The 24,617-nt window shown below is 33.5% G+C and overlaps 1 pseudogene; it reads right to left on the bottom strand.

Annotated features, from left to right (window-relative positions):
• Positions 1-23,477, bottom strand: LOC127545868 (paralemmin-1-like; annotated as a pseudogene).
• Positions 23,478-24,617: the final 1,140 nt, after the last annotated feature.

A 24,617-nucleotide genomic window follows, 5' to 3' on the forward strand; every position in this document is an offset into this window, starting at 1 on the left:
TCACAATACAGAACCCCAGCAACAACACTGTTTTTTCAGGTCCAGGTCTTTGGACTGGCGGGATATTTAATGGCTGGGTTTGGAGATGGGGCTTCTCCCCAACCTGATTCTCTACCTTGGTGTCCAGGGCAGTGGTGGCAGCAGTGGCTGATCTCTCTGGGCCCTCTCACTGAGTGGGGCTAGGCCCTCAATCACCACCAGCTCTGCCTTGATTGTGTCCTGTAAGCCCAGGACTTTCTTGGTCTCGGCCTCCTCTTCCATATTTGGTAGCCCAAGAAGATCATGGTGACTGACTGCTCCTGGCTTGTCTCAGTGCCAGAGGCCTCACTCAGCTATGCTTGTACTGTTGGGATCTCTAGTGGGATTGGGGAGTGGACTTGGCTGCCTTGGGGGGCAGGGAATAGACTTGGCTGCCTGGGGGGAGGAGTAGACTTGGCTGCCTTGGAGGACAGTGGACTTGGCTGCCTCAGATGTCCCCTGGACTTTGGGAGCTGCTGTCAGCATCACCTCGCTCAGGGTCACCTCATCTGCTTTGTGGATCAGCTCATCTACCTCTGAAGAACCCAGCTGGTGGATACCATTCTTTGTGTTACCATCCACTGCATGAACAACTTGAACCTCATCCTCATACACCTTTACTTCCTGCAGCTAGAGCTCCTGTGGGGGCAGGGTAGTACTGGACAAAACCTTCATTTCTTCAATCAGCCTATTCTTTTCACAATTATCTATCTCTACAGAGTGCATAGCTGCCTTCATCATCTCATTGGCTCTCACCACCTTCATGGGGTTGCTGGTGATGACTTTCTTCTCTCTGGGGGAGGCAGGCTGGGGTCTTCTGGGAATTAAGAATCTTGTCCTCCTTCCTCCCCTCCTTCACAGGACTGGGACTGGCCTGGGACCATGACATTCTCCCTGGTGGCTGGGACAGAGTTCCCTATCTCCAAGTTCTCTAGCTCAGTCTCCAACCTCAGCATAGAGTCCTCCAGCTCATCCTTTTGCATTTGCTTCTTTATCACCTCACAGTTCTGGGAATCAGTGGAGAGGACCCTCTGCAGCAGCCATCATTCCAGGTCTTGGACTTTAAATGTTGCTGCTGCTGGTCATTCTCCAATTGTGGCCATTTATTCTCAATTTCAGTTTGCCCCTTTCTCATCTCTATAATGTCCTGAAGGCTTTCCTGTTGGAAGGGGAAGTCCACAAAAACTTCCAGGGATTTCACAGTCTGGGACACTTAAAGATTCTAGATGGTAAATGTTCAACATTTACCAAATAGAATTTATTCTACCACTTGGTCTTGGTATTTTCTATTCAAATCAATTAGCCCTAATTAAGCTATAGAATGTGTACTGTACTAGACTTTAGCAATACAAAGAATAAAATGTGGCTCCTACCTTTCCTTTATTTTGTATGATATTTAAAAACATATCTTAACACTAACATTCATTGTCAAAATGAATATTTATATTAAATTTATGAAATAGGAAAGTATTATTACCTCTCATTTTGCATGTAGGGGTACAGAGAGGTTCATTCACTTGTCCAATGTAGCGTGTATCAGCCAAAGAAAAACCAAGTGTCCTGATTCCAATTGTGGTGTATCTTTATGCTATGATCTCTTCCTAATAATTCAAATATTTTATTTTTTTACTAAAAAAAAAGTATGTTTACTTTTATGTAGATGAGATATTTTTTGTTCTCCTAACCACAATTTTTCCTGAAACTTAAATCGAAACAATAGAATGATATAGTATTACCCAGTTAGAACATTAGGACTAGAACCTCTTTAATACCAGAAAAATAGGTCTAAAAGTAATTCAAGATTGAATTCGTTTTTTTTTTTTTTTTTCTGAAGCAATTGGGGTTCAGTGACTTGCCCAGGATCACACAGTTAGGAAATGTTAAGTGTCTAAGGCCAGATTTGAACTCAGGTCCTCCTGACTTCAGAGCTGGTATTCTATCCATTGCACCACCTAGCTGCCCCTTGAATTTACTTTTTGCTGACATATCATACTATTGTCTTGATTGAACTGATTATCTACTAAAGTCTTAAATGTTTTAATCAAACTGCTATCATACTTCCCATTTTGCTGTTGTGAAGATGATTTTCAAACTTTTGAAGATAATTTAAGTGTAAAAATTGACTTTTTGTGTGAGGGTCTAGAGACCTCTCTAATTAATGGAATACTTTATGAAATTTAGTTTAGCTACACAAAACCCTTTGTGGCTTATTTTCTGATTTCTGGTTATACTTTGGAATGGCAATATTTGAGAAAACAAGAATTCACTAGAACATGGAATATAAGACCAAGTTATCAAAGACTATTTTTGGAAGTTTTACCTTTGGAAAGATGTAAGTTGAGAAAGAAATAAAGAACCATACCGTGATACACATCTCAACCTGATTAAACAGCTGATGAACCCCTGCACATCTTTATCTGCCATATTTCTGTTTCCTGTTTTTTTCTTTTATTTGTTATTTTGTTAAATTTCATTTAATTCGATTTGACAAATATTTATCTAGAAAACAAACAAACAACAACAACAACAACAAGACCGGAATTGACATTTCCCACTATTAAGTTTCATGTTATTTGATTGAGTTCTGATCTATTCTATCAAGTTCTTTTGGAATCTTTTTTTTTTTTTTCTCAATCATCCCTCCCAACTTTGTGTCATCTACAGATTCCATAAGGATATAACCTGTCTTTTTTCAAGTCATTGATAAAACTTTTAAATATATCATGGACTGAAATCAGAGAACCCTATACTAGAGACTCTATTCCCAGTTAACATTGGACAATTAATGACTATTCTTTGAGTTACATAGTTCAACAAGTAAATGTTTTCAATTTTCTGGACATGAGTCTCTTCTAACCATCTCACTCTCTGTCTCTTTCTCTTCTGTCACTGTCAAATTTCTAGAAAGAGTAGTATACATTTACTGCTTCAATTTTCTAACCATCCAATCATTCTTTAACCTTCGCAATTCACCTAAAACTAATCTCCCCAATGTCACTACTGAACTCCTATTCATCAAATTCAATGCTCCTTTCTCAGTTTTTGTTCTTCTTGACCTCTCTGCTGGATTCCACATTGTAGACTACCCACTCTTTTTTAATACACTCTAATCTTCTGGTTTTCTTGACATTGCATTTTCCTGGTTCTACTTTATGTGTGTTCTTTGCTCTGTAATACTGTTCTCTACTCAAACACATTTAGTTACTTACCATTATCTAGTGAATTGATTTTTCCCCATTACCTCCATCTATTCAACCATCTGCCTTCGTTGTGTGTATATATATAATATACATAAACATATATAGAGATATACAGTCAAATCTTACAAATTTTGCATATTTCCATTTCTCTATTATTCATCTATTTGTCTCTCTGTCTAGATTTTTATCCCATCATCTTGTTATTTAAGTAGCTAGCTAAGTAGACATTTTTTTTATCTCCTCTGTGACAGTGCTGCCTTAATTCCAGTCCTATGTTGTCTGCTACCAGTTAGGTAGTTTCTCCTAGGTATCATCATTAGATCTTAAATTCCTTGGGGTCAGAGAATAATTTTTCCTTTTTTATTTTGTATCCTAAGAATTTAGTGTAGTGCCTGGCACAAACTAGGTCTTTAATAATGTTGGTTTACTTTTGGTTGTTGATTGGTAGTTGATTTTGAGCATTTCATATTTAAATACTTAAAACAGATTTTCTTCCTTAAAATATACCCCTCCTCCCAATTTCCTCACCTTCTAATAACTCTCCTTGAATTTAGTCATTCTTCTTTCAAATTTATGCTGCACAGAGTATCAAAGTTAACATTCCTAGATTGCAGGACTGACCATGCCATTCTCCTGATAAAAACCTTTCAATGGGATCTCTATTCTTAGTAGTATACAATACAGAGTAACTTAGCATTTAACAGCTCCACAATCTGGAATCTTCCTTTCTTTCCATGGTATTTTATATTATTTCATCTTACACATTCTGTGTTCAAACTAAATCATACTATTGTGTGTCCACTGAACTCAATAATTCATCTATCAGCTTTCTTACTTTATATAAAAGGTATACTATGCACTAAATGTACTACCTTCTCATCATCCCGAGCCTTTAGAATATCTACTTTCTTTCAAAGTGAATTTCAGGTATTACCTCCTATGGGAATCTTTTTTTCATGATTGTACTGAATTCCTCAAATTGTTAGTGCTCTCTCCATCTTTAAATTGCTTTATTTATTCAAGAATCTATCACCATCCACCAGGGAAATGAAGGATATTTTGGAGCAGAGACTATCTTGTTTTTTTGGCTTTATATTTCCACTATTTAGTACAGTGTCATACATGCAAAGCAAGTATAAAATTGATATTAATTGAATTAATCAAATTGAATTGAATTGAACTGAACTGAGTGGTTGAATACATTGAGTTGAATAAAATTCTGCTGTCATCTCCTCTTTAAAGCCTGAAAAGGGCTAACCCAACCCCAATTTCTTAAAATACTTTGTCTTGATCTCTAATTTTCCATTCTACTTCGTTTGAGATGTTTAGTTATTTTCATATCTTATCTCTCCATTACCTTTCAATTTCTTGATGGAAAGATTTGATTCATTTGTCATCTTTGCATCTGAAGGATCAAGACACGATTTTAAGGCATAAGGCAATTAATAAGTTTTTATTAAGTTGAAGTGAAGTGACATCTGCACATATCTCTAACTCTCAAATGAGATCACACCTTAGCTGCAAGTTTCTCACACAACAGGTAGTGAAATGAGATTGTTATGCTGGCTGAAAAAAAAAATAAACTTGGCTGTAAATGAAGAAGGTTGTCATTTGGGAATTTGAGGGTTTAAAGCCAGGTAGATAAGGTCTTCTTTGTATTGAGGTAGATAGAAGCATCTGCTCTGTTCCTATTACATTTCAGTCCAAACCATTTATTTTCTAGTTGAGAAAGAGGGAGGCTTATAGCTATCCTATGTAAGCTCGTGGGGCTTTTGGTAACTTGCTGGTTAGTCCTTAGCCTGTACAGAGCAGGATGATTCGTATGAGCTTGCCAAAGGCCATAGTCACTCCTTCAAACATCTGTGGGAGATCCATTTCTCCCAAATAACAATATCCATCTTTGGCCTAGCTGGCTGAAGAGGCTTCATGCCAAACTCTCACAGCTGTTGATGCAAGGTTTCTGATCCATCTTCCAAATGTGTCACATGCCAGTTGTTTGGATTGGGGTGAGTTAGAAAAGACATCCATTAAAAAGAAAGCAGCTGCCAAACTGGGGCTCTTTCCTGAACTTACACATTTTTGTTTTTCAGTGTACAAGTATTTAGAAAGTGAAAATAAGAAAAATATTCTTTCCTGGATAAGAAAATCAGTTCTTAGTGAAAAGCTCTCTTCCTATCTAACCTTGTCCTGATTTCATAATATTCCTGGAGCATTGGTTTTAAGAGTCAGAAAACCAGAATTTGAAAAAAAAAGTATAATTCGGGCGTTAGTAACTTTGTGATCCAAGCCAAGTCACTTAAATTCTATCAACTTCATTTTTTTCTTTTTTTGAAAAATGGAAATGATTAATAGTACCCACCATAAAAGGTTTTTAATGATGCTAAAGTGAAATAATAGGTAAAAAGTGTTTCAACCTTAATGTGCTATATAAATGTTAGTTGTATTAGTATTATTTATTATAAAATCTTTTTATTAGTAGTATTATTTATTATAAAATCTTAAGGCTATGTTCAACTATTGGGGAAAAAGATATTTCATCTTTCACGTCTGTGGTTTAATTGGTGCTGGGAAATTCTGAAGAGAAAATTCCCTCTCAATGCAGATGGTAACTGTTTTCCCATTTATTATCTTAGATGACTGGATTATTGAAAGATTGTGAGTTTTCCTGGACCACAGTTTAAATTAGATACAGAATCTGAATCCTGAACTTTATGTCTCAATGTATAGTTCTCTAGTCCCTCTGTCACACTTTCTCTCATAATATTTTACAGTTTCAAAGTGCTTTCCTAAGAACAATCTTGTGAGTCAGTTAATACACACATAATTATCTCCATTTTGTAGGTGAATAAATTTATATGGTGATTATATGACTTTATCCAGATGAAATAATAATTCCGAGTAATATGACTGACTTTGTATTAAACAGAACTGAAAGAAGCTTTGTTCCAGCATACTTGAACCTTCAGATCCATTCCTGACAGAATAGATTTTGTTGTTATCATAGCTCTCTTTCTTCTCATAGTAAATTCCTTTGACTATTGCAAGAGACAATGCAAACACTTTATGAAAAAATTCAGTCAGCCTACAGAAATGGGCTATCATGGAGAGCATCTCTTTTCCCTAAGAATCAGACATATCCTAAGTAGATGCATAAAGGAATTCTTATGTAATTGTTCTATCACATAATGTTATAGAGTCTAAAGAAATAAGATGGTGGTAAAATTTATTTCATGAACTGATTCAGATTACCCTTACATTCCTATAATCAGGGATCACCAAACCAAATGATTTTGAAAAATCACAGTCATAGAAGAGGCTCATATCAATACCAACAAAACTTTAGAGATTGTGATTCATACCACAATATCTAGTTTTCATATTCTGTTTATTCTGTATTTAAGGAGAAGTTCGGAGTTAGAAGTTATTTTTGTAAGTGCAAGTTTCTTTTCTCCTCCTCAAGCATTATAAATGGATACCCCTTCCTAGAAAATGTATATATACATAGAGATAGCCAAAATAAATGGTTAGCTGGCCAAAATAAAGCAACAAATAAATAAAATAAAGATAAGAATGAATTTTCTCTAAGTAGGTAGTGAATACTGACTGCATCTTCTCATCTTGCCTTTTTTTTTTATCTTGGCCAAATTTATTTGCAACTAAGCAAAAGAGGATCTTGATATTATCTAGACAGCAAAACTATAAAAATTTTGAATTTATACCCAGACATAAAGGTGGTAAAGGAAAGAAATTATCATCATCAGGGATCATTCTGCAATACTTTTGTCAGACTGGTGTGGTGACTAAGACTAAAGCTTTATCCACTTACCCTTATTAGAGCCACTTTAAAGTTGACAGATCTTAGCAGACTCAAGTGGAAATGGTTTGGTTAATCTCAAAGAAAATAGCCTTTTGAATCAATCATTTTATCATTGGACTCTGTGCCTTTTACATTTCAACCCTAACCATTTATTTTTATATTTGAATGGAAAGTGACTTAAAAATCACTTAAAAACTACTTTAAAAAGTAGTTTTATCCATACTTTTGGTGATTTGAGGAGTGATACTATGAAGTCTGATTCAAATAAGCTTGCAAAAGGACAAAGACTTTCCCCTTCTACAAATATCTATGAACATATTTGGGTGGTTCAGGTTCATGTCTTCAGATAGCAACAACTATCTTCACTTTAAAACTAAAATAAGTAGATATCATTATCTCATGAGATCAGTAGAGTTAGGCATAGTACACCAAAAGAGCATATCTGACTGAAATATCTCAACTACATTATCTTTGCATCACAAAAACTCTAACTTCCTTCAGGACCATAGCTGAAACACCATCTTCCTAAGAAAAGACTTTCCTGATTACCCCCACCCCCAACAACTAGTGCCTTCCTTACTTCTCAAAGTATCTTGTATTTAATTGCATGTATTAATTAGTAATTCTTTTCCTTATGCTTATATAGGAACAAAAACAGTTTTAGTGAATGTGAGAATTTCTTCACTTTGACTTTACAACTTATTTGACATCATGTAATGCACATAAGAAAGATTTTATGATAGCAATGAATGTGAAAAACCTTTCTATATGATAGCATAGCTTATATAATAACAGAGAATTCATACTGGGGCAAAACCTTGTAAATGAAGTTAGTAATAGTCTTATCAGAGTGAAGATATTGCACTCAATATCAGATAATCACCATTTGTTTCTGAGACAGGTTATGATAGAGGAACAATTCCTTTATCTTGTCTAGAACCACATCATCATAATATTTCCTAGACATTTCTACCCTTTACACTTACTTAATGTTTATATTTTCCCAGAATATATGCTTCATGAAGTCAGGAACTAATTTGCTTGCACTTTTATGTCCATTAGTTAGCACAGTGCTTGATATATAATAACTACTTTATATGAATATTTAACAATATTTTTCCAATTACATATCAAGCCAATTTTTGACATTCATATTTTACAAGATTTTGAGATCCATTTTATTCCTCTCTCCCACCTTCTTTATCTGAATGTGGATAGCATTTTTCCTTCATGTGCCCTTTGTACTTGTGGATCATTGTACAGGTGAGAAGAACTGAATCATATATAGTTGATCATTAGCCAATGTTGTTGATACTGTGTACACTATTTTCTGATTCTGCTTGTTTCATTTTGCATCCATTGGCACAAATCTTTCCAGATCTTTCTGAAATTTGCTTGTTCAACACCTCTAATTCCACAATAATGTCTCATTACATTAATATCCCATAACTTGTTTAGCCATTCTCCAACTAATGGGAATTGCTTAGATTTTCAATATTTTACCATCTGTAAAAGATCTGCTAGAAATAATGATTTAAAAAAATTGTTTCTAAGCTCCTTTTGTTTTCTCCCTAGAACATAAACTTCTTGCAAAAAAAGGGACTCTTTCGATTATTGTATTTGAATGCTCAATTCCTAGCCTAGTGTCTGGCACATAACAACAAATCAGTAAATGTAGTGCTTACTGATTGATTGATTTCAATAAATGGCTTTACTTTGAACTAATTAAGTTCTTTGGCTGACTGAAGAAAAACTCCTCAATGGAGCACTCATAAGTTATCAAATTTGAGTGAAAGTCAATCAACATGCATTTATTAGGTAGCTGTTCTTGGCAAATAACAGTTATTTGCCAAGAACTGTGTTAAGCATTAGAATTAAAGTGATAGATTTTTTTTTAAATGTGCTTGTAACGTCACAGTACTATGTATAAAGGGTATATGTACAAAATCAATTAGAAATGAGAAACTGAGGAAAAGCATTAACACTAAAGAGAAATGATAAAGACTACTTGTACAAGGTAGGATTTATCAGAGACAGGAAAAGAGGAAGTTGAATATAAAAATGGAAAGAATTCTAGAGATCAGGAACAGGCAATGAGAATGCAGGAAGTTGAGAGTCAGAGAATCTTGTTTGAACCACAAGATAATGTCATGAGTTAGAAGAGTATGTAAATGGGAATAAAGCATAATAATAATAAAAAAAACTGAAAGCTAAAAGACTTATGAATTATGAAGTTTGAATGCCATAAAAAGTTATTTGTTTTGTTTTTGTTTTTGTTTTTGTTTTTGTTTTTTTACTATGAAGGTGACAGTATCACTAGAGTTTCTTGAATGGGAATGTATAATATTAGCCAGTCAATAAACATTTATTAAGCACCTACTATATGCCAATCACCATGCTATATTTTGTGAATACAAAAAAGGGGAAAATAGTCCTTGTGCTCAAAGAATTTGCCCTCTAATTGTAGAGACAAAATACAAATGCATGTATAAAAAGAAGGTATAAAGAGCATAAATAAGAAATAATTAACACAGGTAATGCATTGGAATTAATAGAGCTTAGGAAAGACTTTCTATACAAGAAATTTTCATTTCAGATTTCAAGGACATCAAGAATGTCAGTATGCAGAGTTGGGGAGGAAAAGCATTGCAAGTATAGAGGACAGCCAGAGAAGGTGGTCAAAACTGTGAGACAGAGAATCTTGTTTGTAGAACACCAAGAAAGCTAGGGGAATTGGAACAAAGATTATATAGTGGGGGGTAGAGTATAAAAAGACTAGAAAAGCAGAAAAGAGTTAAGTTATAAAAAGCTTTGAATGTAAACTTGAATGAGTTTTTTGTATTCAATCCCAGAGGCAATAGGTATGAAAATAGTTTATTGAGTAGTTGGATGGGTGAAATGGTCAGTCCTGAGCTTTAGGAAAATCACATCAGTGGATGTATGAAGAATGAACTGGAGTGGAAGTAGAGTGGTGCTACTGACCGCTAGATCTGCTAGTATGTTATTACAAATGTCCAGCTGTAAAAAAAATGAGGACCTTTAATAAGGTGGTGATATGTCAGAGAAAAGAGAGGATGTTGAGAAATGTTGCAAAGGCAAAGTTAATAGGAATTAACAAGAGATTATGTATGAAGGTTGAGAGATGATAAGGAGTCCAGGATGGTTCCATGATTGTGAGCCTGAGGAGCTAGGAGGCTGGTATTGGTCTCTACAATAATAAGGTGTCAGGAAGAAGTAAGGTCAGCAGAAAAAAGTGGGAAAGGATAGTTAGATTCGAGTATCATTATTATAAATACTATAAGTAAATTCATGGGGTCTGAAAAGAAGAATGACATGGGTCACTTGCACCTATGGCTAGAGGGAAATAAATGCATAAGGATTTAGCAAATGGGACTAAGAATGAGCATTCAGATAGGAGAACAAGAAAAAGGTGGTATACCAAAAAACTAAAAAGAAGAGAGTATCAAGGAAGAAATGGTGAGCAGCCATACCAAAGGTTGGAGAAAGTCAGAGAGAATGAGGACTGGAAAAAGCACATCAGATTTGGCAAATAAGAGAACACTGATAACTTTTAAGAGAGGAATTTTGGAGAATGAGATAAGAAGCCAATTATAAGGGGCTGAGAAAATGATGAGAAAAATGAAAGTAAAAGCATCTATTTTGGAAGGCCTTTTGCTGGAGTTTAGCTATAAAGAGCAGAAAAATTATAAAATGACCTTTAGTGAAGATGCAAGGATTAAGCAAGGTTTTGTTTTGTTTTGTTTTGTTTTTAAGAAGGGGGAAGATATGTGCACATTTGTAGCTAATGGAGAATAAGGCAGTAGATAGGGAGAGAATGAAAATACATGATAGAATGTGATTAATAGAGGGGACATAGTCAGATCTGCACTTGAGGAAAAACAATTTGACAAATGAATGGAGGGTGGATTTGGGTAGAGAGAAACTTATAGCAAGAAAACAAAATAGCTTGCTGTTGCAATAGTCCAAGCATGAAGTGATACAATTTGCATAAGAATGGAGGAAGTATAAGATGAACAAAAAGTGTATGCCAACACATGTGTTGAAAGTAAAATTGGCAGGATTTGGGAATCAATTGTATTTGGGAAATAATGGGAAAAATCAGGAATGACATCCAGATTTTAAACCTAGATGATTACAATTATAACCGTGCCACTGACAGTAGTAGGGGAAAAGGGGGCAGTTTTTAGGAAAATACAACAAGTTCAGTTTGGAAATGATGTGTTTAATATAGATATGGAACATCTAGTTCAATATGTTCAATAGGCAATTGGAGATGCAAATGTGAAGGTTGGCAGATGTATTGGATAAATAGTTTTGATAATCCTCTATACTGAAATAAAAAGTGAATCCATGGGAGCTCATGAGATCACCATGCAACATAATATATGTAGAGAAGAAAAAAGAACCAAAGATAAATTCTTTCTGGCAGGGATATACTGGAGCCAGTTCTTACCAGCTTATGATTACTGATTCTTAAATTTTCAGTATGAGCATTTCCTCCATGGTAATTGTCAAATTCTATAAATCATGACTTAATTCATTGTTTTGTTCATTTCCTTCACTTCAGAAAATGATGAAAAATGTTAATAATGCAGATTAAATATAAAAAGTATGTCATGCATACTTTTTAAGGAAAACCAGTTATTAAACATTTACCAGCATGATACTGCTTCGTAGATACATATGGTTACTGAGCACAGCCTGTATCAAGATCCATTAAAAGATATTGAAAAGGAGTCATCAAACAGATAAGGGAACTAGGAAAGAATAACATAATAAAAACCTGGAGAGAAGAGGATAACAAAGACAGGATGATGATCAGCAGTTTTAAAGATAGCAGAGAAGTCAAAAAAGGATGATAACTTAAGAAAAGACTATAAAAGTTGGCAATTAAGAGATCATTTGGCAACTTTGGAGAGAACAGTTTGAATAACAAGGTAGGGAGCCAGGCTGTAGAAAATTAAAGAAAAAATAAAAGGAAAGGAATGAAGATTCTTCTTGGAGATGAACTTTTCAAGTTTAACTACAAATAAAAGAAGAAATTAGAAACAGAGAATATACATATTAAGTAATGATTTAATAATAATGTTTATAGGCAATAGAAAAACAGTCAATAGTCTGGGTAAAGACTAAAAATAAATGAGAGAGTAGGATGTAATGGAGTCACACATGTAAAGAGGTTTTTATGCAAGACTGAGATGAAGGAGGTCATGGAAGAAAAAATCTGATTGATGTGATATAAAAAGAAGGGGGATAGAGAGTCTTCTTGCAAAATGTCCAACTTTTTTCAATGAAATTTGAGTCAAGGTTTTCAACTGAAAGGGTTGGAAATACAGATTGAAAGGAGATTTGAGAACACATAAAAAAGTTGGAAAAGAGCTTCAGTGAAGAATGAGATCATGAGTCAATTAAGGAGGTGTAATAGGATTGCCTTGTCACTAATTGAGATTATGTTACATAAAATTGTAGTGGAACCAATCAACACAGTATTATGACTTTTCCATCTTCATTTGGAAGTGGAATAGGAATAAAAATAGCAGATAGTAGGAGTAATGCAAAAATCTGGCAGGGAAAGACTAATGATAGGATAAAGGGCAAGGGATCAGGAAAATCAAGGCAAAGTAGAGTCAAATTGATTCACTATGGTGTCAAAACTGAGGAAGGATGGGGATGGCAAAAGAATTGAGGGACTGAAGGTTTAGAGGTCACAGTAAGCTCTCATACTCTGAATTCAGAGGTCAACATTTATATGAATATATGGACAAGGTCATTAATTCTTATGAATAATAACTATCATTCTCTCCTAAGGAGCATAACTTAAAATTGTTTGACTTGACAATGAAAGAAGAATACTAGATGATAAAGACATCTTCTTACAAGTCAAATACAAAATGAAATATCCCTTACATACTTATATATTCATAGCAATAATTTTCCCTAGTAGTAAAGAAAAGAGAAACAGTATAGATGCCTATCAATTGAAGAATGGCTAAAAAAAATTAGAGGTGAATACAATAGTCAATGAATATAATAGTTAGCCCCTCACCCCCAAAGAAACAATGAACAATTATGGGAATATTTGTATGAATTGAGGCAGTATGAATTAATCAGAATTACTAAAACAATATAAATAATTATTAAAATGTTATAAATAGAACGATAATTTAAAAATTAAATGGAATTCCATGAGTAGGGTGGCCAATTTTGATCTAAGAGAAGAGTTGAGAAAATACATTCTCTTTGCATAGGTGAAACACTATTGAAATTCAGTATTGGATATACTCTGTTAGTTTATAACTTGATTGGTTTTGTTTAGCTGTTGTCTTATTTTTTCCTTTTTATTTCATATAAGTTTTGTTTCCTTGGTTAAGGCAATATGGAGGAATGTATTCATAAGGGAAACTTGAGTACAAATAACAGATATGTAGGAAAAATTTTAAAAATAAAATTAATCAGGAGATTTTGACCAATCATTGTCTTTCTTGCCTAATGCAATATGTTGCAAATTCACTATTTTGCCATCTACCTCTAAATTACTATGAAGATCTTTCCTTGCTTCTAAAATGATGATAATGCTAATCTCAACCAAAATGAAGTCATTTTGATTTACTTTGTTATTTTTGTGCAACAAAACTTCCTGGAACTACTGATCATAGATACATTTAAAAGAAAATAAATAAATAAAACTTTCAGTCTTCCCTTCATTAGTTTATCACTATACTAAAATCTTGAGATCTTGAAAACTAAAATGTTCTTGGATATATATTAGAGAAAGGATCTTTCCTATATAAAAAGGGAAGTCTGTAAAGCCTTCTTTGGTGCACCTAGGGCCAGCCACTCTCCACAATTGATCTGTTAATTCAGTTTAAGAACCAAAAAAAAAATATATATATATATATATAAAAGCAAGAACAGTTAGCAGAAGATAAACACAAAAGCATATACTGATCAGAAGGATAGTGTCATCACTTCTTAAGATGAGAAAAACCTGAACTAAGTGAGGATTGCTATAGACTATAAGTGTATAGTGTATGTATGTATGTGTTGTGTGTATGCATGTAATTCTGTGTACTGTTATTTAGCTATATTGTGTAAAAGAGGGAAAATCAAAGAAAGGAGAATATTACTGTTTACATAGAAGGAATGATAATGAGAAAATCATATTTTGAAAAAAAATAAGATTTATCCAATTCATTTTATTTCTTTTTTCTCAGTCAACAAGTAGGAATTTTAGACTGAAAAATTTGTTAGTTGTGATTTAATACTGAAAATAAATAAGAAGATTTCAAGAAAGCCAGCTGAACTACATCTAAGGGTATTAAAAGCCAATGGTCAGATGGGGTTATGAAGCTATCATCAATGATTTTTGAAAGATAATGAAGAGCGGAAGAAATATAACAGAATCTGAGGAGGAATGTACTCTCAATTTTCACTCCCCCCCCAAAACAAAACAAAACAAAACAAAACAAAACCAACAAGTAAAGAAATGTAGGCTTCAAACTATAGACCAATAAGTTTGTTAAGGATTCCTGGCAACATTCTAGAACCTATTGTTAAAGGGATGGCTAATGAATATCTAGAAAAGCAAGCAATTATCACAAATTACTAGGACTTCATCAAAAATACATTAGTATTATTATTAAAATTATATTAATATGATAGTATTAACTCATTTTTTAACATCAGGATTACTAAGCTGATATATCAGAAAAATTGCTGGTATATTGTTTGCCTATATGTCAGGAGGATATTTTACAAAGTTTCACATTTAATTTAGTGGCACATATGAAAAGATGAGAGCTAAATACTAGCCTAATTGTGTTAATACCTCATTAGTTAAAGGCTAGAACTAAAGAATAGGCATAAATTCTCTGAGTCAAACTGTAGAAAGGTCTCTGTTAGAGTGCTCCAGGGATCTGTGATTGGTGTATTTTGACATTTTATTTATTAATGTCTTAACTAATGTTCTCCTTCATTTAAACTCGGTGACATTCATTTCAGCTCATTGCCACTCCACTTTGGACTCTCTGGACTTTTCTTACAAGGCCAGAAAAGTTTCTCATGTTGGAAGATCCTTGAATCCTGATAGTCCCTTCATCTGATGAATGAGTTCTTTCCTGAATCTCCATTTTGGGGAAGTGTTCACACCAGCCATGCTCACTCCAAATTTCATTCAATTCATGATTCCTCAGATAACTTGTTGCCCTTGCCTCCAATGCTTATATATTTCCCCCTCTTTCCTTTTAGATCTTCAGTATCCTTTTATAATTTTCTTCTACCATCATACTACATGCTGCTTTCAGGAAAGGATCATTTTATTTCTTTTTGGGTTTATATCTTTATATGCTATATTTAGCACATTTCCTGATACTTATTAAAAGTTTAATAAACACTCCTTGATTTGATTCCCTGATCACCTGCTAGCTAGAAACCCTGCTACTGAATGCTTATACTCTACTCTAATTCCAGTATTTCCACATCTTATCCAGTTCTTGGCTGACAATAAAAAGATATTGATCTAGGAGGGTATGAATCAGTCTATGTCCCTGTGATTTTATTATTCCTGTAACGTGCCAAACTCAAACACATCTCTCTGGTACTATTGCCATATTATTTTCCCTATTAAAATATAAAGCAGGAGCACACCTTAGGTTTTGCATTTCTATCTCCAGACCTAAGACAACACTCTATACATAGTAAGCACTTTATATATTTTTTTAAATTAGTTAATTCAGTCATTAACATGATATGATAGCATTAAATTGAAATGATTCTCAGTTTCACCATGAAAGTGAGAAGAAATGTCTTTTCAATATATATATATACAGGTTGTTGATTTCATTATGTATCTATTTCAGTCTCACTGGAAAACTCTTCCTTATTTTGCTCATAGGAATTCTTGTGTCCCTCTCCACTATAAAATTAAGTCCAATGAAGGCAAGAGATATTTAATTTTAAACCTTGTATTCACAATAATTTTACAACATAATAGGTATTTAATACAAACATTAATTTGAATTAAACCAATATCAATCAATTCAATCAAAATTGATGGTCTCTTCTGTTGAGGATTATGAAGCTAATAAATCCCTTGAATTTGGTTGTTCAGAGTTGCAACAGGGGTAAAGATAATCCATAGTCTACCCTAAGTCCATCATTTACCACAAGAACCCTCAATGGGGTGGGAAGATATCACCATGTTGCCCAAGGTGGGAGTGAACGGGCTCAAGAATGGAAATAGAACAGATTTTGTGTTCTGTGCCATAAACAGTTACATTGGAGCTGTAAGTGGTAGCTATACTTCCAATCTAGAAGGGATAGGTAGCCTCAAAACTGCCTCAACTCAACTCTTAAACAAATTTGATGACCTTAGTGATAATGCCAATTGATTATCCCTCAATGTATCAATTTTCAATTAGTTTTAGGCTTTAAATTTTCATGGTTAATGTAATGAAACAATCTTCTAGTCATATAATTTTCAAAGCATTTTAACATGTACTTTATCAATTGGTCCTCAAAATAGTCTTGTGATTTATGATAAGATAGTATTTTTTCCTATTTGACAGGAAAAGAAAGTAAGGCCCATCAAGTTTAATTAATTACTGATGGAAGGAAAGAAACAAATATTTATAAATACCTACTGTGTGTCAGCATTTTGCTAAGTAGCTAAAATTATGTCATCGGATATAGCACAAATTCATATATAAGTAAGGTAGTGTCAAAATTAGACTCGGAATTCAATTTAATGAACATTTATTAGGTGCCTACTATTTGCCAGATTCAACATCCACAAGATGCTTAAAGAAATTGTGCATATATATATATATATATATATATATATGTGTGTGTGTGTGTGTGTGTGTGTGTGTGTATGATATTAGGAATACAAAGAAAGTATAAGAAAGTGAATTGTTGGATTATTTTTATGTGAAATTTTAAAATACATAAATTCCCATATTTCCTTTTCCAAAATTCAGACTTTTTGTGTACTCACTTGTCAAACTTTGCCAAAATATTCACCCTGGGGTTATCTCACCCTGAGGGGTCAGTGAAACACCTAATTAATTTATTATTTTCCATTCCAGTCACTTTCCCAGATAACATCTGTGAAAGAAAATCAGGACAGAGTTCCAAAAGATAAATATCAGCATTCATATTCTTTGAGAGAAATAGAAGACATGCATTTGGGGGGAGGAGGGTTTATATTGATTGCAAATTCCTATTCTAAAAATGAAGGATAATATCACAGAGAATGAAATTTCCTCCCCACATACAGGCATTTTTGCTGCCTCCTGAAAAACATTATATAGCAAAATCTCCAAATGTCATAGTGGACCCTTTTTCATTCTTCTGATAAAGCTTCTCAATATTTTAAGATTAAGAGCAAGCTACTTTATCTTCTTTAAAGGGCATGTTTTTGTCAAGAGGGTGGAGGGCAGAAAAGGGAAGAAAATTATTCCTTGGGGAGGAAAATGGATTGTAGTTTGAGAACCCCAGCAATGTATAGATTCTCTGAAGGCAAACAGCCATAGCTTTTTAGAAAATTATCCTTCCTTAGCATGTTGATAAACTTCTCTAGAAGAGGAGCTGCTTTGTCTCTTTAGTGGTTTAATTTCCTTTAATCATCTTTGATGGAGCAGCTTGTGTACATAATTACTCCAGGTATTTTTTTTAAGTGGAGATTGAATTACTTTTATAATACGACCAAATGTAAAGAAAAAATAAAATAAAAATTTTGAAAACTTCATTTTTGCCTTCATTGTGCTTTTCTACTGCCTGTTTGGAAAGGAAACTTCTCATTTTAATTCTATTTAAACCACATTTGCAAATGTGCACTAAAATATAGATTTTAAACTCTTAGGTAGAATGGGAAGATTTGTTGAGCGGAGCAAAATAGTATTCATTATCTAACCAAAAGAAAAGATCTTTGAAAAGGGAAAAACATTCTCAAATGGCAAGACTTTGAAGAATCTACTGGTTATTTTTTCCACTCCAATGATTTTAGACGTCTCCACCAAATTGAAACACCATTTTCTGAACAATAATGTAATACATTTTTGACATCACAAAAGAATGCTTTTAAGGCATAAAAAATGCATTTCCCTTATGTAATCAAAAACAAAAAACTCTATAAATTATAATGCAATGAACAGTTCAATTCTTCTATTGAATATATTGGAGCAGTATGTGCTGATTAAGCTCTTAGTCATTTATGTTAAATGTCTAATGAAAGCTTTTTGAATCTGGTTTAACCCATATTAAATGCCCTAGTGGTGGCCCTCGAATTAAAAGAGAAGAAGAAAATTAATCCTATTCTTTGTTCCCTTTATACATTTTAATAAATTATGCTGCATCCTCCTAATGCATTTATGTCTCAGACAAAATGCCAAATGGTTTGATCCTTTCAACAAAAAGGCAAGGAACAAATTTGCACATTAAAATGTAAAGCGATTCAACAATTCAAGCATAGTGTTTTCCAGAAGATGATGTGTTTTCTATGTTTCTTAATAACTTTGCATGGTGATTTCTGCTTTATATGTAAGTAGGCTTTTCTGAAAGTTTGCAAAGATGTCTCTCATCTCCCTCTTTGTCACCTTCCCCAGTATTGTGAAAGTCTAAGGAGTATCTTGTACATTCATACATTAATAGATTCAGCTGCTTTAACATAATGATTTGCAAGTTGATAGGGGCATTTGTTAGGAAAAATAAGGATCTTGGGATTCAATCCACACCCTTTGTGATAAAGCCCTTTTACTTAGGGAAAAGGGGGGGGGGGGAGGAGAGAAAAAACTATAGAATCTCATTAGAAAAACCCCAGGGGAGAGTCAGGCTTGCTGTCAGGAAGGAAAGACAGTCCTGGTAGGGTTGACAGGTGACAGGAGGTAACCTAGTTTCATTTGGGATGGTATACAAAGCACTCAAAAACACACCCTGGACCACAATAACCCAGCTTAAAAGCCTTTTCCTCCTTTTTTTTTTTTTTTTTTTCCTTTTTTTTCAGGAGTAAAATAATGCATGTGACTCTTGGTGTCTATGCAAATAATAACATTTTCTTTAATCAAGAAACAGTTTTGAACTAAGCCCATGGTATTTTTCAACTCAAATAAAAGTTGAAATAGTCGTTGTGGGCTTCAGTTTCCATTGCTAAGTTTGCCATTGATTCCTAGGAATTTTTCTTAATTGATAGCTAGTTGCATGTTCTGTAAAGGGGTGGTAGGTCACAGATTTGGAATCATTTAGAATATCATCTAGAAACTGTTCCATGGTAGAAAGCATAAATTAGATTAGAAGATAACTATAGAATATAAGAAAAGTTAGATTAGGAAATCAGGAGACTTAGTCAGGAGGCCCAGGTTAATAATAAGTTGTGTGGCTGTGGGAAAATTGGCCATTCTCCTTACTTGTTAAACTTAATGACCTTCAAGATTTTTTCCTTTCCTTTGCTTCCCTCAAAACAACTTAGAGGTAAATTTTTCAAGTTTCCAAGTATCAGTTATATTTCATGAGTAGTTGAAGTATAAGTCACGGACATTGAAACAAAGGTTGGATCCAACATTCAGACTAAATCTTGTGACTTCAAATGTTTTTTACACTCTATGATATTATTTCCAAAAGTTAGAAGATATTCCTAACCTGGAGATTGATGATAAAAAATATAACTGTTACATTAAAAAACAAAACAAAACAAAACAAAAACTCCTCATTAATATATATATATCCTTGATCATCAATACTCATTGGTATTGTGGAGATTTTTGGTATTCTAAAACCCTGGATGGGATTATTCTAATCCCATGCATTTAGTAAAATTGTTCTTAAAGACATATGAGTTGCCTACTCAAGAAGTATTTGAGAAGTAAATGAACTCTCCATCTGATAGCAGAAAGCTTTTCTTAATCATCGCCATCATTCTAAGTAGTCATCATCTTTAATGATTTTAGTGAGACTATAGATAAATTTACATATTTTCATTCAATTATCAAAAGAAAAATTAGTTTTATTCATCTGCTCAATTTTTCACAGAATTTTAAATATAAAATAATAGTAGAATAGTACTAGTCCTCAGGTTCTTTCTATAAGAATCTTAACAACAACAAAAAGAAAAGATGAAAGGATGAGATAAATGATAACAACAATATTATTTTATATAATTTTATAGTAAAAGCTATTTTAGTTATATCATTTTATTTAATGATTATTAAATAATGATCTTGTGAGGTAAGTAGTTTAATATTATTATACTGATTATAACAACAAAAAAGCTAAGGTTCAGGCAGATTAAGGGTTTGGTCCAGCATCAACAGATACTGGAAATAGGATTCATATTCTAATCTTCCTATCACTTGGCTTACTAGGAAATAAAGACATCAAGCTTTAGATTTTGCAAGTAAGTGGCTCTAAAACAATGAGTTATGGTAGATAAGAAAAGTACAAGATATCTCAGAAAATTCATCACTAATATGGTAGACTGAATCATGATAATGACACTATTATATTAAGTGGTTGGTTTGTTCTAGATCCCTCCCTTTATAGCCAGCTTTATTTTTTTACACTAATACCAAACCTTGCAGGATAGCTTGTAGCCATATTATCAAACAGAACACACACACACACACACACACACACACACACACACACACACCTTCATTATCTAGCATTAAAGTAATAAGGAGCTTTCTGCAAGTATTTGAAAAAGAATCATGGAAAAGAAAATAATTAACACAAACACAAAAGAGTCCATGTTTATGGTAAAGCATTAAGTCCTTTAGTCGACCAGTACTGGAGACAGTTTTGTAAAGCAGTGACTATTTGAGCAATCCGGGTGGGGGGATGAGGAGGAAAATATATATACACATACATACATACATACAAATAAGCATGAACTTTATTGGTCTATGTACAAGTCCAGCTATACCATTATGGTCCAGATATTCCTTAAATGCTTTAGTACTTCTGAAGTTTAGGTACTATCTGAAATAATGTAATTTCTATATTTCAAAGTAACCTTTAATTTCATGTAATAATTTAAATATTTTTTGCTCCTTTAAGCTGAGATACAATTATGATGATTCAATAAAAGTCTCTGATTAGATGGAGATCTCACTAGTTAGAAGAAGAGAAACACTCAAAAAAGTGAGGTCAATGATTCATTGACTCAAGAATATCAAGAAGATTAACATGGGTGATATCACCAGAGGCTTCTTACAAAAAGATTAAAATATTATCACTTTGGAAACTGAATAATAGGAATGTTAGTCCTGCTTTCCTAGGGTTGTGTCCTGTTATGCAACTCCAATATCCTAAGGATTTAAACTCTCATTGGTTCTAAGTAGAACTGGCTGCTGAAAACTCTTGGCAAACTTGCTAATGTGGTACAGTTATAATTTGAGTTTGTTCATCCTGAAAAATCCTTTTCTGGAAAATTTTAGGAAACACTCTACCACGAACAACATTTTCTACTAGTTCATGCTCTCTGATTCCATCACTTCACTAATGACATAGCAGTTAATGCTATACATTTTTTTTATCTGAAAAGTTTACATAAACAAAGGTTCATTGGCTCTGTGCCTTCAATCTGAGAGTACAAGCAATCCAGAAGGGACAATTAAAACAATTGACCTATCTGAAGGACATGACCAAAAAAAAAAAAAAAAAAAAAAAAAAAAAAAAGCCTGGATAGCATTCTATAAGAGGTCATTAATGAAAACTGCCCCAATATTATAGAAAGAGAGGAGAAATATTCATTGAAAGAATCCATTCATCACCCCTGGAAAGAGATTCCATAAGGAAAATCCCAAGAAACATGGTTGTGAAACTCCAAAATTATAATCTCAGGGAAAAAATGTTTCAAGCTGCCAGACAAAAACAATTCAAATATCCAGGATCTACAGTCAGAATTGCATAGGATTTGGCAGCTTCTACAGGAAAGCATTGGAGGGCCTGGAATGCCATATTCTGGAAGGCAAAGAACATAGGGTTACAATCAACAATTAACTACCCATTGAGATTCAGCATCATCTTTCAGGGGAGGAGATGGAGCTTCAATGAAGTAGGAAACTTTCAATTGTTTCTATTGGGAAAAAAAAAAAAAAGCAACTAAACAGAAAATATAATCTATAAACACAGGACTCAAGAGAACCATGGAATGGCCAACAGGGCAAATATATATATTTAAAGACTATACTGTTTACATTCTTAAGTGTGAAAACAATATCTGTAACTTTTGAGAAAGTGTAACAGAAGGGGACATCACATGTACTGAAGGTGTGATTGTCAATGTTTGTGATGACATCAAAGTAAAAGACATTGGGGGGAGAGGGGAGAAGGTCTGTGCAGAAAAAAGAGGAAAAAGCAGCATATAAGGAGGAAAAAGTAGAGGAATGAGGATTGTCTGAAGCTTGATCTCATCAGTTTTGACTCTTAACAGGGAATAAATTAATCATTCATTTGGGTATAGAAATATATCTAATCCTATAAAGAAATAGGAGGAGAAAGAGAAAAAGAAAAGGGAGGGACAGACTAGAAGGGAGGGCAGAAACACTAGGGGAAAAGGTAAGAGAAGGGCTGAAGAGGTGGTAGAAGATAAGGTGGTAGGTGGGGTGGATTAAAAAAAAATAAAAAAGAGTACTATCTACTTAAAGTATATAAGTATTTAAGGAGTACTAATGTTTTTGGAATGAAAATTGTGAAGCTCTTTTCAGGGCTGCTTAGTCATCTTTGGGTGTCTACTGTAGCCCAATTCTCATTTATAGCTCCATGGAGCATGCAAAAAAAGCCAGATACCGGTAAGAATTATCTCAACTGATGGGACAAACCAAGTTGAGAATAATGAAAGAGCCCCAAACTCATTGTTCTTTTAGGGATGGGGTATTTATCTCAAATAAATGTTTTTATCCAAATAGGTGAATATTAACAATTTGTTCAAATGGGAATGAAAGTGGCTTGCAGCAGGCATGATAGAGTGCTTAAAACTTAATCACACAATGAAGACAATAACTTCCATTGCATATTGAGCCATTTCCAGTCTTCTTGACTTTTGTCTTTCCACTGGATTTCAATGACTTAGGAAGAAAGAATAAGCATGAATATGTCATGTAATTCTACCTCACTTAAGTTCAATTTATGCATATGTCAAAATACTCATTTACTATTTTTACCATGTCATTAATGTACTATTCAACAATTTTACTATTTCATTATTTTACTATTCAAACTATTTCATTATGTTGCTATTTTATTCTATCACCTACCTCAATGTAATCTGGCAATGAAGTAGCAAGCTTGTATAAAGTTGGAGTTGTAGATACAATACTGCACACAGATTCTTTAAAACATCGAATAACCTTACTGGACTGAAGCATCAGTGGGATTCCACAACCTCCCTCAGTGGTGAGCAGCCTTTTCAGTTGAGCACTGCTCATCTTCTGGCATGAGGAAAGGGCTAGAAAAAGTGCCCTAAAAATTGTCTGTTTCACCTAAGGCAACCCTGTTTACTACATCAAGCAGGATCCTACCTTGAGACTAAAACAAAACAAACATAACTCACAAATGGTATGGGCCAAATGTGCACACTTAAGTACAACAAGAAATTCAGAAGACCTAAAACATGAACAATTCTTGTTCCAAGAGAACTCAGCAGGTATTGCATCCAAATGATAGCCCTGTGTGAAACAGGACTGGCAAATGAAGGTCAGCTTATCAAAGTCCATGTGCAATACATGTTTCATTTATTTATTTATTTAATATTTTATTTTCCCCAATTACATACAAAACAAATTTTTAACATTTGTGCCTTTTAAAGTTTTGAGTTCCTTCCTCCCAACTCCTCATTGAGAAAGCACCATGAAGTTTTTCAAAATATTTCCATAAAGATCATATAACAAAATAAAGCAAAGATGTCCTCCTCCAAAAGAAAAAAAAAATCAAGAAAAATGTAAAATTAAAATTATGCTTTAGTTTGTACTCAGATACAATCAGTTCTTTTTCTGAATATGGATAGTATTTTTCATGATAAGTCATTCAGTGTAGTTTTGGATCATGGTATTGCTGAATGCAAAGTCATTCTCAATTGATCATAATACAGTTTATTCAACTATTCCCCCATTGATGAGCATTCCCTCAATATCCAATTCTTTGCCCTAAAAAGAGAGCTGAAATAAATATTTTTGTATATATAGGTCATTTTCCTTTAAAAAAATTCATTTGGGAAAAATATCATGTATTGTTATGTCAAAGGGAAATCATGATTTTATAGACCTTTGGGCATAGTTCCAAATTGCTTCCATTGAGAATGGTTGAATCAGTTCACAATCCCACCAGCAATGCATTATTGTCTTATTTTCCCACATTATCTCCAACATATGTCTTTTGTTTTGTTTTGTTTTGTTTTGTTTTGTTTTCTGGCCCATTGAGGAATATAATATATATAAGAAGTATCTCAGGATTGTTTTAATTTGCATTTCTCCAATCAATAATGAGTTAAGAGTATTTTTTCATATAGTTATAAATAGTTTGATTACTTCATCTGAAAATTCTTCTTATCATTTGATCATTTAGTTATT

The sequence above is a fragment of the Antechinus flavipes genome, chromosome 1, assembly GCF_016432865.1.
Source record: "Antechinus flavipes isolate AdamAnt ecotype Samford, QLD, Australia chromosome 1, AdamAnt_v2, whole genome shotgun sequence".
Lineage (NCBI taxonomy): Eukaryota > Metazoa > Chordata > Mammalia > Dasyuromorphia > Dasyuridae > Antechinus > Antechinus flavipes.